The sequence below is a fragment of the Aedes albopictus genome, chromosome 1, assembly GCF_035046485.1.
Source record: "Aedes albopictus strain Foshan chromosome 1, AalbF5, whole genome shotgun sequence".
Taxonomy (NCBI): Eukaryota; Metazoa; Arthropoda; class Insecta; order Diptera; family Culicidae; genus Aedes; species Aedes albopictus.
The window spans coordinates 189,866,398-189,881,763 of NC_085136.1; the positions used below are offsets into that span (position 1 = coordinate 189,866,398).

At 39.9% G+C, this 15,366-nt stretch overlaps 1 protein-coding gene across 6 annotated transcripts in view; it reads left to right on the forward strand.

Moving 5' to 3' along the window:
* LOC115257156 (uncharacterized) overlaps nt 1-15,366 on the forward strand; it is a 771,557-nt gene that overhangs the window by 467,581 nt on the left and 288,610 nt on the right. The gene's annotated exons all lie outside the window — the stretch shown is intronic.

Below are 15,366 nucleotides of genomic sequence, written 5' to 3' on the forward strand. Positions count from 1 at the left end.
ATACAGTGTATTCAAAATGGATCCATTAAATCATTTACTAACAACCTTCAATATGTGCAAATTGTCTCTAAGCCAAGTTTAAAATAGTTTATCTCAGGCATTTACCTTTTCCTTAGCGTCTACCGAAATATCTCAATTATGTATCTAACTATAACGAAACTGCAAAAAGTACATGCTAAATCCATCTCAAAAATTTAAAAAAAAAAGTTCAGCTAGGTTTTTTTCCTAAATGATGAAAGAGGAAATATTTCCATTATTCTACTAATACATAAACATATTGCTTTGTCATCATCTATGCTTGCGATCTAATCTCCGACAACGCAGCAATTAGATTTGTTTGCCACACGTCCGTCGGGCTGCAGAATGGCTAATACTCCATTCAAACAATTAATGGAATCAAGCTTATCTAATATTTATCCTTCAAATCCGCAAATGCATTAAGACTGTTGTATTATTGAAATTATAGCAACATGCCAAGTGCATGCCAAAAGTCTACAACGCAAGGCACCGACCACCGAGCTCGTCTAATAGAGGTGGCTGATTTCCTTGCAGGTCCAAAGGTCTGGGCATCTTCCTGTTCTTAAGCGTAAAGTTTCAACAACAACCAAGAATCTTGGCCACAGAGCCACACGACCGGAGAACGGAACTGGAAGGCACAAGATAGGTAGGAAGCGCTGCGGTAGTCTTGATTTAAATAGATTTTCTGTGTTTACCGTGCGGTGGAGAGCAAGCTGCTAGCGGGTGCTGGAGAACACAGTACACAAAGCTATTATATTTATACATGCATGATTGCTGCAGGGAGTGGAAGAAAATGAATGTGCTCGAAACCACACCAGCAAATGTTCACACACACTCAGCATAGTGAATTCCGGTATCTAGTTCCTGAGGCCAGCAATTTCCCCCCGGAATGCAACCAAACAAGTAGCATTCCTCCGCATCCTTGCCACCCATTTGACCATGCTCCATTTACGTTAGCAGCAGGAAGCCAGGAGGATCACTGCCCTTGTTTCGAACCTTAATCACAATGTTTCATTTGCTTACTAATGCACTGGAAATACGTACCTATCTAAAACTTGGAAATGTAAGTTGAAATGTAAATGCGCAATTGTTTGAAAACTTATTACCCTGACCCAAATATTTGAAACGTTGCTGTAGTACTCTACGTTTCCACTGGAACTTAGTCCTCATCATTGACTTAGTATTCTAATGAGTTTTCGCTCTATCAGACTACAACGATTCCCATTTTATAATTGTGTACACTGTTCAAAACAAAGACAAGTTTCTTCAAAACCTTTGAAATTATCAAGACAGACCTTTGGATACGTTACAAGATGATTTCAGCCTTTTTATGAGCACTCTGCGTATAGGAAAACACCACCGAAATAATGATGTTTGGTATTTTTGATAATAGAATTCGGACTCAATGGCGTCGGAAGTGTGATCATTGTGAATCTCTGTTGATCCAGTTTTTGGTAATTCGTTGTTGAATGTTTTTGAGAGTATTATGATTGTGTTAACCGTTGGCCGTAACTTCAGATGGAAATCAGTGATTACAAGTCACAGTATATTCCGGTAACAGGCACCACTTCGAAATTAAGAACTGGAGCCCCATGACCAATGTTCCACTACAACCGACGACGATTGCATCATTTTCGCTTTCTTCCGTTCCGGCTCCGTACGGTTCTGTTAGCACACTTCTAATTGGCCAAGCTTAATCGAGCTACATTATTCCCAAATCCATTTGAGAATCAGATCTTTCCTTCATATCCTCAAGAAAACTGCAACAGCCAACCAAGTAGGAACGACCGTCGTCGATTCGGTTGGCCAGGATCAGGACAGCTTTGTTCTCCTTTCGGTCGTCATGGATCTGTGCGCCGGCGGGTAGATAGACAGAGAGAGAGAGAGAGCGCCCCACAATCATCGTAGTACAAATAACACACCCCATAAAAGGAGCAATGTGAGTAGAGTGAACATATCCATTTTCATTGTGGCCAACGAGACGATTCAATTAGATTTTCTTTTGTGATGAGAATATCGGCATATGCCTGATAACCATATAATAAACGGCTGCCTGCTTGCCAGATAATGTGCAGGATGTAAATACGGGGCATATCAATAATACAGTTCTCATGACGTGCGATTAAATTGAAATTTACTTCATTAGGAAAACAATTCGAAAGGCATGTTGGTTTGAAAGTAATCCAAAGATCACTTGAAAGCAGGCGATACTCAGAAAAACGAATAACCTTTGTTACCAAGACCTATAATTACATGTTGTGGTTATCCAAAATCAATGAATATCATTAGTTGGCCTGCAAACAAATTGCTTTACCACTACGTTTTGACTATTTTTTTTTTTTCAATTTGTGGCTTATTATTGGTAGATCGATCATTGCAGACAAGCTTGCTATTTGATGAAAACATTCGCGAAATGATGCGATTTGCTTTCGACAACGAATACGTTTTCACCCATCATCGCTTTATTCAATCAACCTCTCATACGAGTAGCACACGAGCGGACTCAACACTGATCAGCATAGTTGACTCTTCCTTTTCGCCGTTGAGCCGTTGCGTTCTAGCCAAGAATCTCTTTTCATCGCTTTCGATGCTTTTCGACAGCTTATCGCGAAGCATCGTTGGCTGGAAGCTTTATTAGTATGGTATCGGTACATGCGAATGTTGCTTCTGTGTGCGTGTCGAGCGTTCGTGCCATAGCTTCGCAAACCAACCTATTCGGTATGATTCGGCTGTTCGGGCGAGCGTGTGGTGGCACAGTCAGATGTGTGCAAAATCGTTTGTGATTTACATCATGTTCGTTTTGACACCTCTTTGCTGCTGGTCATCGCTGATCAGTGCACAGTTCAATCGCACGCGATAAATATACAATTGATGAGTTGTGATGAGCACTAAGGAGGTGATAATTTGCATCATTGATTGCAGAATCTAAATATGGCCTTGAATCGAACCGTGTTTTCACGAATTGGAATCAATTTTGAAAATTGGGACGGAAATCGGTAAACGTCTAAATGTATGCTATGTCCTGTAATTTAGTTTATAGTTAGAATAATAATACAACTGAAAAAGAGAACTCAATATGCCCAACACATAATAATATGTTGATGTACAGTTAAAACAAAAAAAAAAATACGCAGTTTATGATTTGAGGGCTAACTTCACTGTGTGCAGAAAAACTGTCAAAGTTACCCCGTTTTACGGTACATCAGAATCCGGAACAGGCCGCTATATTTCCAAATGACCTTAAAGTATCCGAAGATATGAATACTTTATGATTCAGGTGAAAAAAACTTATTGATCCATATAAGATCTGTAAAAAACAACGAAATTGTCTCATTTGGCCAACCGATGTACCCCACTGGGTTTCCGTATTAATCCGGAACTGCTCATCTAACTTCACCAACCGGTACATTCTATGAAATAGTAGCCATTTCCGGTTGTTCTGTCAAAATTTCATCAAAATCGAGTAAAAATTGAAGAAAATAGAGCCAAATGAACATCAAATTTTGAGTGCGCAAAATACGTCAGGAACGTAAAGGTTAAACAGAATTTTAACTGGCTCTCGCAGTCTAGGGGATCAAAACGGATAGTTTTGTTCTGCCCGACGTTTCGGCACTTTGTATTTAGACTTTTTCAAGGGTGAAAAAGGCTAAATACAAAATGCCGAAACGTCGGGCAGAACAAAACTATCCGTTTTGATCCCCTAGTCTGCGGGAGCCAGTTAAAATTGAGAAATCATCCAGTCGAATAATTACACAATCAGTTGAACAGAATATGAAGAGAGTTACAAACTATAAAAAAATTAACAAATCCATTCAAGTGTGTAAGAGCCATGTGTTGAAAAGAATTTTCGTTAAAAGTTACGGCACAGATAATTCACGTATATATTTGTCTACAGGGGTTCATCTATAAAAATATTCAGCTATTTCTCTCAATAATTATCCATTAATTTTTCTTATGATTCCTATCAGGGTTCATCTTGTAATTCCTCCGGAGAATCCTGTAGCGGCTTGTCCCAGAGTTTCTCATGGAATCACTCCCGGGATTATATCGCTACTTCCTCCCGGTAGTTCCAAAGAGAAGCCTCCTTATATTCTTTGAATGATTCCTCCGGAATTCTTTGAGGGATTTCTCTCGGGATTCTTTTAGAAATTTCTCCTACGATTTTTTTTTTCAATATTTCCTGAGTTTCCGTGAAGATTTGTTTTTTTTTCGGGATTCTATCGCAGGCCCCTCCCGGGACTGCGTCATTGATTTCTTCAGGGATTTTTGAAGAGATTTCTTCCCTGCATATTCCCAGTGTTTCTCGGTGATTTCCCGCAGATTCCTTCCGGATTTTTTTTCCCGTAAATCCCTAATTGATTCTTATTGGGTTTTATTCAGGAACTTTTGCTGGGATTAATTTAGTATTCTAAATATGAAGGATTCCTACAGTATTTTCTTTTTTTTGGAACCCCATTTGAAAATCTTCCTGAATTTCTTTTATTAATTCCTCTCGAGATACTTTTGGCGATTTTCATGCATTCTTCGAATACTCTAAGGATTAATGTGGGTATTCCCATTATTCTTTCATTTAATCCATCCGGGATTATTTTTGGAACTTGTTCTGGAATTTCTTCAACGATATTTTACATCATTCCATCTTATGATCCCCACGGGATTCCTTTATTATTTAGGGTTCCTTTAGGAACTTGTTTTGGGGCTCCTCTCGGGTTTCTTCATGGATTATTACAGAAATTCCATCTCGAATTTCTCCAGGATTCTTTCTAGAGTTTTTATCACGATTCCTACCGGGATTTCTTTCAGGGTTTCTTAAGGAATTCTCCCGGAATTCTTTTGGGTATTTCTCTGATATTCCCGGGGATTGTTTTGGAATTCCGATCATGATTCTTTCAGGGGTTCTATCACTTATTCTTCCCGGGATTCCTTACGGCATCCTCCATCGCTTTTCTTCCGGGATTCATTTAAGGAATTCTCGTGAGACCTGTTTCGGCATTCATTCACTTATTCCTTCAGAGATTCATTCAGATTTCTTTTCGGAGATTTCCCCCGGGATTCCTTATTAGATTTCTCCCTTAAGTTTCCTGCCTTTTCGAAAAGGATTCCTTCAAGGAATTCAGCAATTTCCCCAGATCTTGTTTTCCTTCGTCGAGGAGCTAGAGAACCGTATTGCGGATATTCCAAAAGGTAGAAGCGTGCAAGATCAATGGGGCGCCATCAAGAACATCCTTATTGCCATCGGCAAGCACAATGTGGGTGAGCTACGCACCCGGAGAAAGCAGTGGATCACAGCTGATACCTGGAGGAAGATAGAGCTAAAACACGAGGAGCCAAAGTCGTAGCCCGCCAGCGCTATTCGGCTCTCGGGAAGGAAATGAAACGCTCATGTAGACGGGCGGACTCCTTAGCCGCCTTAGGCGAGAAAGCCGCTAACACCGGTGACATTCGTCTTCTCTACGATGTTTTACGTCGTCTTAGTGGGACTAAGATGAATGATCCGATGCCCGTGAAAGACACGTCTGGACAGTTATTGATCGAGTGCTGATCAGGTGAAACGCTGGTTCGAGCACTTTCGAAACCTTTTTAAAGTGTCAGCCACGCCATCAGCACCTCAGCATGATCCGCCAAGGGTTTGTAGCATTACCCGTGTCAACACCGTAGCTCCACCTGAGATGCTCAAAGCTAACACCGTAGTATCCGCACAACTGCTGCATCAATTATTCTGCAATATATGGGAGACCGCGACATTTCCGGCCGACTGGATGCAAGGTGTCTTAGTACAGGTACCCAAAAAGAGTGACCTGACTGTATGAGATAATTAGCGAGGTATCATGTTGCTGTTACAGGAGAAGATTGATGCAACTCTTCGATGGCAGATTCCGTGACGGACGATCCTATGTGGGCCATATTGTCACACTCCGTATCATTCTGGAGCAAATCACTGAATTCCAAGAGTCTCTCTACCTGGTGTTCATTGATAACGAAAAAGCTGTTGATCGTCTCAATCTGTGAAAAATCTGGAAAATCATCGGCCTCACTGAATCACAGCACAGTACGAGGCATTTTCGTGCAGCGTACTGCACAACAGTGTCTTGTCCGATCCCATCCGGGACATTGCTGGAGAGAGGCAAGGATGTAACGTATCACCGCTACTGTTCCTCATCGATATCGACGAGATCCTGGTAGGAGCGATTGATCGTGAACCAAATCATGGGTTACTGTGGCAGCCCATTACCATTGAGCGCCTGAATGACTTCGAATTGGCTGATGACGTTGCTCTCCTAGCTCAACAGCGCTCTGATATGCAGAGCAAGCTCGATGATCTTGGCGATCGCTCCTCGGTGGCAGGCCTTACCATCAACATCAACAAGAAAAAATCGTTGGATGTAAACACTGTAAAACCTTCCAGCTTTACGAAAGCTGGGCATTTGGGCAATCAGTGGATAATGTTAAAAACTTCCAAATCTTAGTAGTCAAATGATGGACGACGGTTGCCCCAAGATCGACATAAGTGCATGGATTAAGAAGGCGAGAGCTGGTTTTGCGAGTTTAAGAAATGTATGGGAAAACAATCAGATTAGTCGACGCACCAAAATTCGAATTTTCAACTCGAACGTGTAATCTGTGCTACTGTACGCCAGTCAAACATGGTGTGTATCAGCGGAGAACAGTCAACGGCTGCAGGTCTTCATTCAGATGCCTGCGGTATATAATTCGTGGTTGGTTGTCTCACCATTCGATCTCCAACGTGGAACTCCATCGTCGATGCGGGAACGAAATCTGCAAACAAGCGTTGGATTGGAACCCAGCTGGACATTGCAGAAGAGGCGACCCAGAGGCTCATAACGGCGCAGCCTCAACAACGAAATCAAGCAAGTCGACAGAAATTTGACCTGGCAACAGGTCAAAGCCATGGCAAAGATGTAGATCTTTCAATTCGGCTCTCTGCACCACCGTGGGTGTCCTGGGCTAAAAGTAAGTAAGTAGTTTTTTTTTGGATTATGTTCGAGATTTCTTTAAAATTCTTCCTTCAGAAGAATTCCTGGATTCTGTCAAGAATGCCTACATTAATTGTGGCATACGTTAGAAACTTCCGCCTATATTCGTTCATAGATTACTTCCGGTGCTCATCCTGGGATATCTTCAAAGAATTCTACCTGGGTTCCTGCAGGGGTGTTTTCCGAGGTTCCTTCGAGATTCCCCTCGTCACACCTTGCGGAATTTCTCCCGACATTTCTCCAGGGGTTCTGCAAGGAATTAAATTCGCAATTCTTTAAGGGAATTCGCTCAAGATTCTGTCATTGATTATTCGTAATATTCCAGAGTTTCTTCCAGGATTCTATCATAGTTCTCTCCCGGGATTAGTTTAGTATTTTAATTTTTACCAGGTTCATCAAAAAGACTACTCGTGCGATTTTCTCAGAGATTACTTTAAGATTATTTTGAGAATTCCTCCAGAGATTTCTACTTGAATTCTTCCAGGGATTGCTCCAGAATTCTCCCTGGGTTTCCTCCCGGGCTACCTTTATGTGTTCCTTTCAGGATTCCATTGAGTATTCCCGGAGTTTTTTAAAGAATTCCCCTCGATATTCGTTTAGGGATTTATCCCGGGATCACTTCATCAGTTTCTCCAACAGTTCCTGAATTTATTTTTCGCGGATTTCTTTTGATGATTTCAGGATTTTTTCAGGAATTGCGTCACATATTTTTCCGTGGAAGTGTTCAATGAACATTAAATTGAAAAGAGACTGACCAGCGTCCATCTCCTAAACCACTGTTACAACAACAAGTTAACTGCCTAAAATTCACCAGACAGGCATTATTTAGTTTGACTTTCAAAATTGTAGCATTTTTCTCTAACGAGTCAGTCGAATGCTTCAAGCGAAAGTGCATCACGAACTTTCTCGACGAACAAACGAACGTGTATGCACCGTATAACCACCGACAGTTTCCAGTTTACACGGGCAGCACAGACAGCACGGAATCCCCCTTAGGACCATGGAACAATCAACGGGTATTTTGCATAATTAAGCCGTCCCCTTGGGATCCCTTCCGGCTGAACGCAAAAATAGCCCCAAACTGTGGCAACATTCATCACGTTCATTAGCCATCAAAATTAGCTTTATCTCATCGCCGGATATGGCTTATTTATTTCCCACAAAAGCGCCCTGTGGTTTTTGCTATCGGGGCTTATATCACGCACCTGCACGCCAGTCAGAATAATGTATCGTCGTCCCCTGCATCAGAAACGCATGACCCAGCAGACTGCATCCCGCTCCGAACGGGGAGTCTCAAATGCACCCAGTACTGCTGCTGTTGAAACGATTGCTTGAGTATCCACGTATGTCCATCAGAGGTATTTGTGTTTAACCACTTCTATTCATTTTTTAAAGAACTTGTTTTGTACATTCTAATTTTATGTATCAAAATTATGTCAAAATAATGTCAGAAATCCATTTTTATACTTTTTGGATTATTTTAACCCTCCTAAGAAGTTGGGGTGATTGCACCACGATGATGTAGTGTACGTTAAGCGTGCCTATCTGGGTCATATTAACCCCAACATCCTACTAGGATTAATACTTGATTTTTTCCACTGGTATTTTTTTTTTGTAATCAATGATCACAATGTACATACAATGCCAACTAACAACTATTTTTTTTTTTAATGAACAATTAGGCTGAATATATCTGGAATTGATTCTTAGTCGGTGCAGGAGCTTTTCGAGATGAAAATTTCATTGACTTTCTATAAAATAGTTTCACTGCCACACAAGAAATATACAAAGTTGGATGTAACATTGATAATCAGTCATTGTTGTCTAGAATATATCATATTTTATATAAAATTAAGTTTGTTGAGAACGTCTAAATCTTTAGAATCCAAAACAATGAAACAGTTAATTTTGAAAAAAAAAGTGACTTATAAAGCGAATGATTCAACTGGATTGTTGTCACATTTTGTAGAACAATGTTCCTACCGCTTCAGCTTCCGGTAGGTATCCTTCGGTGCTGTGATGCAAAAATGACATGATATTATGTGAAGCTTTCGAAAAGGATCAAAGCAAATTGAAAATTGAAGAAAATTGGGCTAAGCATATTATCGTATTACCGGAAAGGGATGCTCAAGTGGCTTACGGAGAGTTGGCACAATTCGAATCATATACCTTCTTTGACTGCTTTGAAAAGATAGACGATCATTTGTCTATTTATAATATTTGGAACAGTCATACACTCCCGATCAAAAGTTTGGGGTCACCCCTTCAAAAACATGTCATTTTTTTTAGGCCCATATCTTCGCCAATTTGCGTCCGATTTCAAAACCCTAGGTCTCATTCAAAAGATAACAAGTTAAAGAAACTTTGAACATGATTTAAAAAAAACTTTTTCAAAAAAATAAATTATGTAAACTTAACCCAAAGTTGCCAAATTTTCGAAAAAATGAATATAAACTTACGGCACTGTCGCTGGACATTGGGTCGACCAAATTTTAAGATGAGAGCGGTAATATAACATATTTTCTATTGGCTTTCAACTGCTTTTTACAGAATTTAGCTAAAAAAACCTAGAAAAAAAGTTATTAACCGTTATGTGTCCGGCAAATTTTTTGCTTTTTTCTACACCGTGTATTTTAAATGGGTGCTGGGTACCCGGGTACCCTGCCGGCCACATAAGGGTTAAGTAAATTAATCCTTGATGTCATCGACCAAAAGTTTGGGGTCACCCCTCAAATGATGTATCGGCCAAAAGTTTGGGGTCACTATCGTAAAACATGGAAAAATGATTTGTTGATATCTTTCATTCAGTTTTAATTCTTCTTGGCTTATTTGAAACAAAATGAATGATACTTACTGCATAGACATTGAACCACACATATTTGTTGAAATTTACATACTTAAACTTAATGTAAAGTTTCCTTATATTTTGAAGTGTGGTGAAATGTGTTAACTTTACTTAACATTTTTATATACAAAAATGGTTGAATACGTTAAGTTATAGAAATCAAGCGTAAATTTAGTCAATTATCTTTGAAATGAGCCAAAAGAATTTAAATTGAACTATAGATGACGAAGATATCACCAAATCACTTTTCCATGTTTTACGAAAGTGACCCCAAACTTTTGGCTGATACATCATATTGAGGGGTGACCCCAAACTTGATGAAATGAAGAGTTAATTTACTTAATAACTTTTTTTTCTAGATTTTTTAGCTAGGTTTTGTAAAAAGCAGTTGAAAGCTTATTGAAAATGGGTTCTACTACCACTTTCATCTTAAAATTTGGTCGACCCAATGTCCAGCGACAGTGCCGTAAGTTTATATTCATTTTTTAGGAAATTTGGCAACTTTGGATTAAGTTCACATACAAATTTTTTTGAAAAAGTTTCTTTTAAACCATGTTCAAAGTTTCTTTGACTTATTATCTTTTGAATGAAACCTAGGGTTTTGAAATCGGGCGCAAATTGACGGAGATATGGGCCTTAAAAAATGACATGTTTTTGAGGGGGTGACCCCAAACTTTTGATCGGGAGTGTAACGAAGATACCGTTCAAAAATCCCACTCACGAAGAAGACGGTACGATTAGTTTTGATTTAAACTGCACCATCATTTTCGTGCAACATGCCAGATAATGGAAATCCGTGGATGAACCTTTCCACCAGCCAGCCACCCGATGCGACCTAAATACACGACCCTTGAAGGCGAAAGGACTCTCATCTCTCGCTCGCTCGTTTTCCGTGAAAAGCGTCTGTTTTTCGGTTCACTTCTTATCGCCGGTTGTCATCAGCAGTTGTTTCGTCTCTAAAAAGTGTTGTTTGGGGTTGTGAAAATGCTCTTGCCTCATCCGTCTGTGCTTGTCGTCCATCCTCCACGTCCAACGGTGCTGCTGTTGTAAGGCTTACAGGTGCGCTCTCAGTGCAAAATTTCAAGTCACCAACACGAGTAAGTTGTGTTCTTTTTTCCTTCAACGTCAGCAATCGTCTGGCACTCTGCAGGAAGCATCCCTTTTTTCAGTGAGTTTCAAAGCGTTATCCTGGGGCTCAAATTCGCGGAGGAAAAATGATTTCTACCGATAAGAATCTTGATGAAGATTCAAAAGACGAAGATTCCTGTCACGGAGCATCCTTGCGTTTTTCTTTTCTGGGAAGGTATCTCGCAACAACTAATAAGGACTAGGATAAAGCCAACACGGATGGATCACTAAGCGGAGAAACACCAAACGTTGAACCCTACGGTATCGAATGTCGGATAGACGAAACATTGAAGAACAAACTTCAAGAAATACGATAGCTTACAGAGTACAGTCCGATTTTTTACGGGGAGCGTAAAAAATCAGACGTAAAAAACGCGGTGGTATAACCGTCTACTCTCGTTGGTTTGATCGCTTCTAATCTGAGCACTTTTTTTTTACTAATCTGTACATAGTTTAAACCAAAAAATGGTTCAAACGTCATTCTGCTCATGGACCGGGGTGAAACGGAATGCAAAATCAAAACAAAGTAGCAAATAAGTTAAACAACATTGATTTTTTTTACCCACCGAGTTGCAAGAAATTCAAATAAAAATAAACCTTTTTGGTTTGCATGAGGTGCCATTCAAGTCATCGGAGTCCTAGTTTCGTCAAAACTTAAATTGTGAATCAAGCATGCCGAAGGCTCGTTTATTTGATATGCTCATGATTTCCTACCAATTTTCAATCTCTCTATACAAATCAATTCAGGAACTCATGTAGACTTGTGAAAAAATAGATTACACTGCTCGACAAAATTTTACAAAATTTGGTGTTATGGGATGAGAAAAAAAATAACAGAGGTTTTTTTTTCTAAACCATAGGGGGATAATCTGCTCAACAGACACCCTAACAGAAGGTTAGAGTAGTGTAGGTCTGACAGGCCGTCTTCTACAACAAAAGTAAAATCCAGGACTACTCTCTCCTCGTACCCACTAAACCATTCCTATGGTCGCCAAACCCTACGTCTCTCCGGAAGCACCAAGAAGGTATTGCTTCAGAGAGGGGCTAGTGCACATCGCACCCACAAGGTTAGCTGCGTAGCCTGCAGCAACGAACATCGATGACTCGCTTTGGAGAGTCCATCACGGTAGCATGCTGGCGCTTAGCCAGTTTCCCGAGTGGTCCTCGCCACTCCCTTTGTCCTCGGAAGGCGGGCAGAGTCAACCTCGCCCGCGCCCTACTGCTAAGCGAACATCAAGAACTGATGCCCACATGCAACCCGATCTGACCTGCCCGCAAAGGAAGGGTATCACTACCCTTCAGGCCCTATCAGATGCATCCGTAGGTTGCTGACGGCAGGGTCTCCACCTGCCCCGTGTAACGGGACCCCCCCGGATCACTTTCCAAAATTGCAACCGAACGCGTTTACTTAAAGATATGTCATCATCTATAAAAATTCTCCAACACTTCTTAAAACTACACTACTTTATTTTCCGAATATAAATATTTTAATTTCCACAGTGCACTGAATTAGAAATGAACATCTACAAATGAAACACACTAACTGACTATCTAAACCACTAAACTGAATCACTAACTGCCTGAACTGAACTACTTTTTCACAAGTTTAAATGGGAAAAGCCTAAGCAAACTGGTCTCAACTAATTTTTCCAAGTTAACATGGATAACAAGAGTAGTCGATAAGCCAAAAATGGCGTCGAGCTCAAGCTCCAAGATTAACAATGGAAAAATTCTAAACACAAACTGACTGACTGACTCCGATTCTTGGATCTGCTACCCCTTATATAAGGGTCCTCTCCCTAACCATCAACTCTTATTCTCCTGATCATAAGTATGATCCGATCAAAATTCTCCAGGACTCTCCCCGAGACCAGAGGGAAATTTATTTCCAAATGCCCCATGCATAATTGATTATTAATTACGCTCTTTTCTAATCTTTGCATCTCCCACATCCGTGAGAGCAATTCTAAACTCTTCCCTACACGGATGATCAATTTTCCCTATGCCTCCCATTTCGCCATCTTACATCCGCGAGATTAATTGAGCCTCCAGAACGAATGGCCAATTTATTCTCACCTCTGAGATTCGGACCTCCCAAAAACTCTCCCCAAAACAAAACAGAAAGGCTAAATCTCCGATGCATCATAACATCCCCCATCCACATTCTCACATCTGTGAGATCATATCAAAATTCTGAGGGGAGCGAAAGTACTCGCGAATTCAATCTCAAAATTTCTTGCCTTAGTGGCTGAGTCATCAAGGGCCACACCAATCATCATCCCCGAACTTGATTTTTCATGAACGCACCGGGCGATCATAAATTTATAGTGTTTACTTTTATTCGTCGCCCGTCTTAGTTTTACGATTACTCATGCGTTAGAACTTTCACGCCTTCTAAGCATGGATGTGTGGACGGTCGTCCGATCGATTCAAAACATAATTTTACGATCCAATTATGATCGTCGTCTGTGATTACCTTTCTTTTCGGGGAAGGTTATGCATTTCCAAGTTTTTTCTTGTTGCAAAAACAATCAGATCATTCTTCTCAACCCATTTTACGATTGGATTTCTAGGCAATTGTTTATTTCATCAAGACGACCCTGTATGTACTTGAATTTCGTCACCCAGAATACAGGCACAGAAGGCTTCAACATATGTTGAAAACCATGCCCGATGTTTATGCCATAAAATATAAGCCGAGATTCCAAAATGTTGGTTTCCCTTTCTCTTACTTTGGCATGAGCGAAAAATGCAAAAATGTTGCAAATGATTGGGGAAAAGGGTGGCGTACGCCCCATTCCCGAGAAATGGCAAAAAATATCGTTTTGGCAATAAATAGCTGAATCTCAATTCAGCGGTTTGTTGCATTCCCTTACTTTTCCCGCAAAAAAATTAAGAAATTTCTCAAAATTTCTTAATTTTTTTAAAATGTTGGTCATGTTTCTGGTCCTATGATTTTTTTTCCGAATAAGAGTTGATTTACATACTGCTTTTCTTCTGCTTATAAATATTATTTTTATAGTGCTCTTGTTTTCTTTCCATTGAATCTGATTTAGTAATGTCCCTGGCTGATCATTTTCAAGTTAAGCTTAATTCTCAAAAGTTTTAAAATAAGATTATTGTTCTTGTTTTTTCTTGTTATTATTTTTTTTTCTAGATTCATACCTGTGATTCTAAATGGCAACTGTTGACTCCGTATTCCGCTACCGTTTTCGCCGTGATATTGTGATATAAAAATACTTTGATTTTGATGAATCCCGATGTTTCGATGTTGTTGATCATGGCTGAGTCTTTAAGTGAGTCATTAGGGCAAAAACCAAGCATCTTCTTCTCGTTGCTTCGTTGTGTTTATCGGTGATTAACTGTTGTGCGATTCCCATACTGCTTCTTTGATTTCTCCTAATGGTTGATTTCCTTTGTAACGGTAATTTTTTCCTTGTTTGTGACTTCAATTCTACGTGATTCTTGAAACTTTTGCTTATTTCTGGTTCCGTGAGAAAAATCTTGTGTCCACTTGTCTATTCGATTGAAAACAGGATATTCACGCATAATGTCCTTTTGATTCCAATTAATAGTCTTAAAATCATTGTGAAGAAAAACGTATTTTGTTGGTTGTGTTTTTTTTTTCGGTATATCGATTGGTTCTTGCTGCCTTAGGATGCTGTTGAAATTTGCGTACATGACGACAGCTAGAAAATGTGGCTTTTTCCTGCTGAAATATTTGTTGTATTTGTCGTTAATGCATTTAATGTCATCCTTCCTCTAATTGGTTGTGTTGCTGTTACTTGCTCAGCTAAGGACATTTTGACTATTTCTTTGGTGGAAATTGTTTGTTGCTAGTGGCAAATGCAACTTGAGAGTTATGCTGCTGTTGAATCATCCACTAATAAATGCCGGCTACAAGAATTTTGATGTTTTCTCGTCCGAGAATTGGTATTATGAAATGGTTTATGTGTTTGTGAAATATAAACCAGGTTGGTTAATTTGATGTATGAGTGATCATTTTCCTTCCCAATAGGTTGAAATCCGCGTATAAACACTTTCTGCAACAATTTTCTTTGACTGTAGAATATATGCTCCGTTAACCCTGATGTTTGATGTTTGATGCTCAGTTTACCCTTCTGACCAACCTAATAGACTCGCCAATCATGAACTCGTTGTAGATGCTGGAACTTTTCTTTCAATTACCGTACATCCCTGTTAATACGGTTTCGATGTTGCTCGTTGACCTCTGGTTGATGATTTCTGGAACTTTTTCTTTCAATTACCGTACATCCCTGTTAATACGGTTCCGATGTTGCTCGTTGACCTCTGGTTGCTGATTTCTGGAACTTTTTCTTTCATTTACCATACATCCATGTTTGTATGGTTGAAACTTGT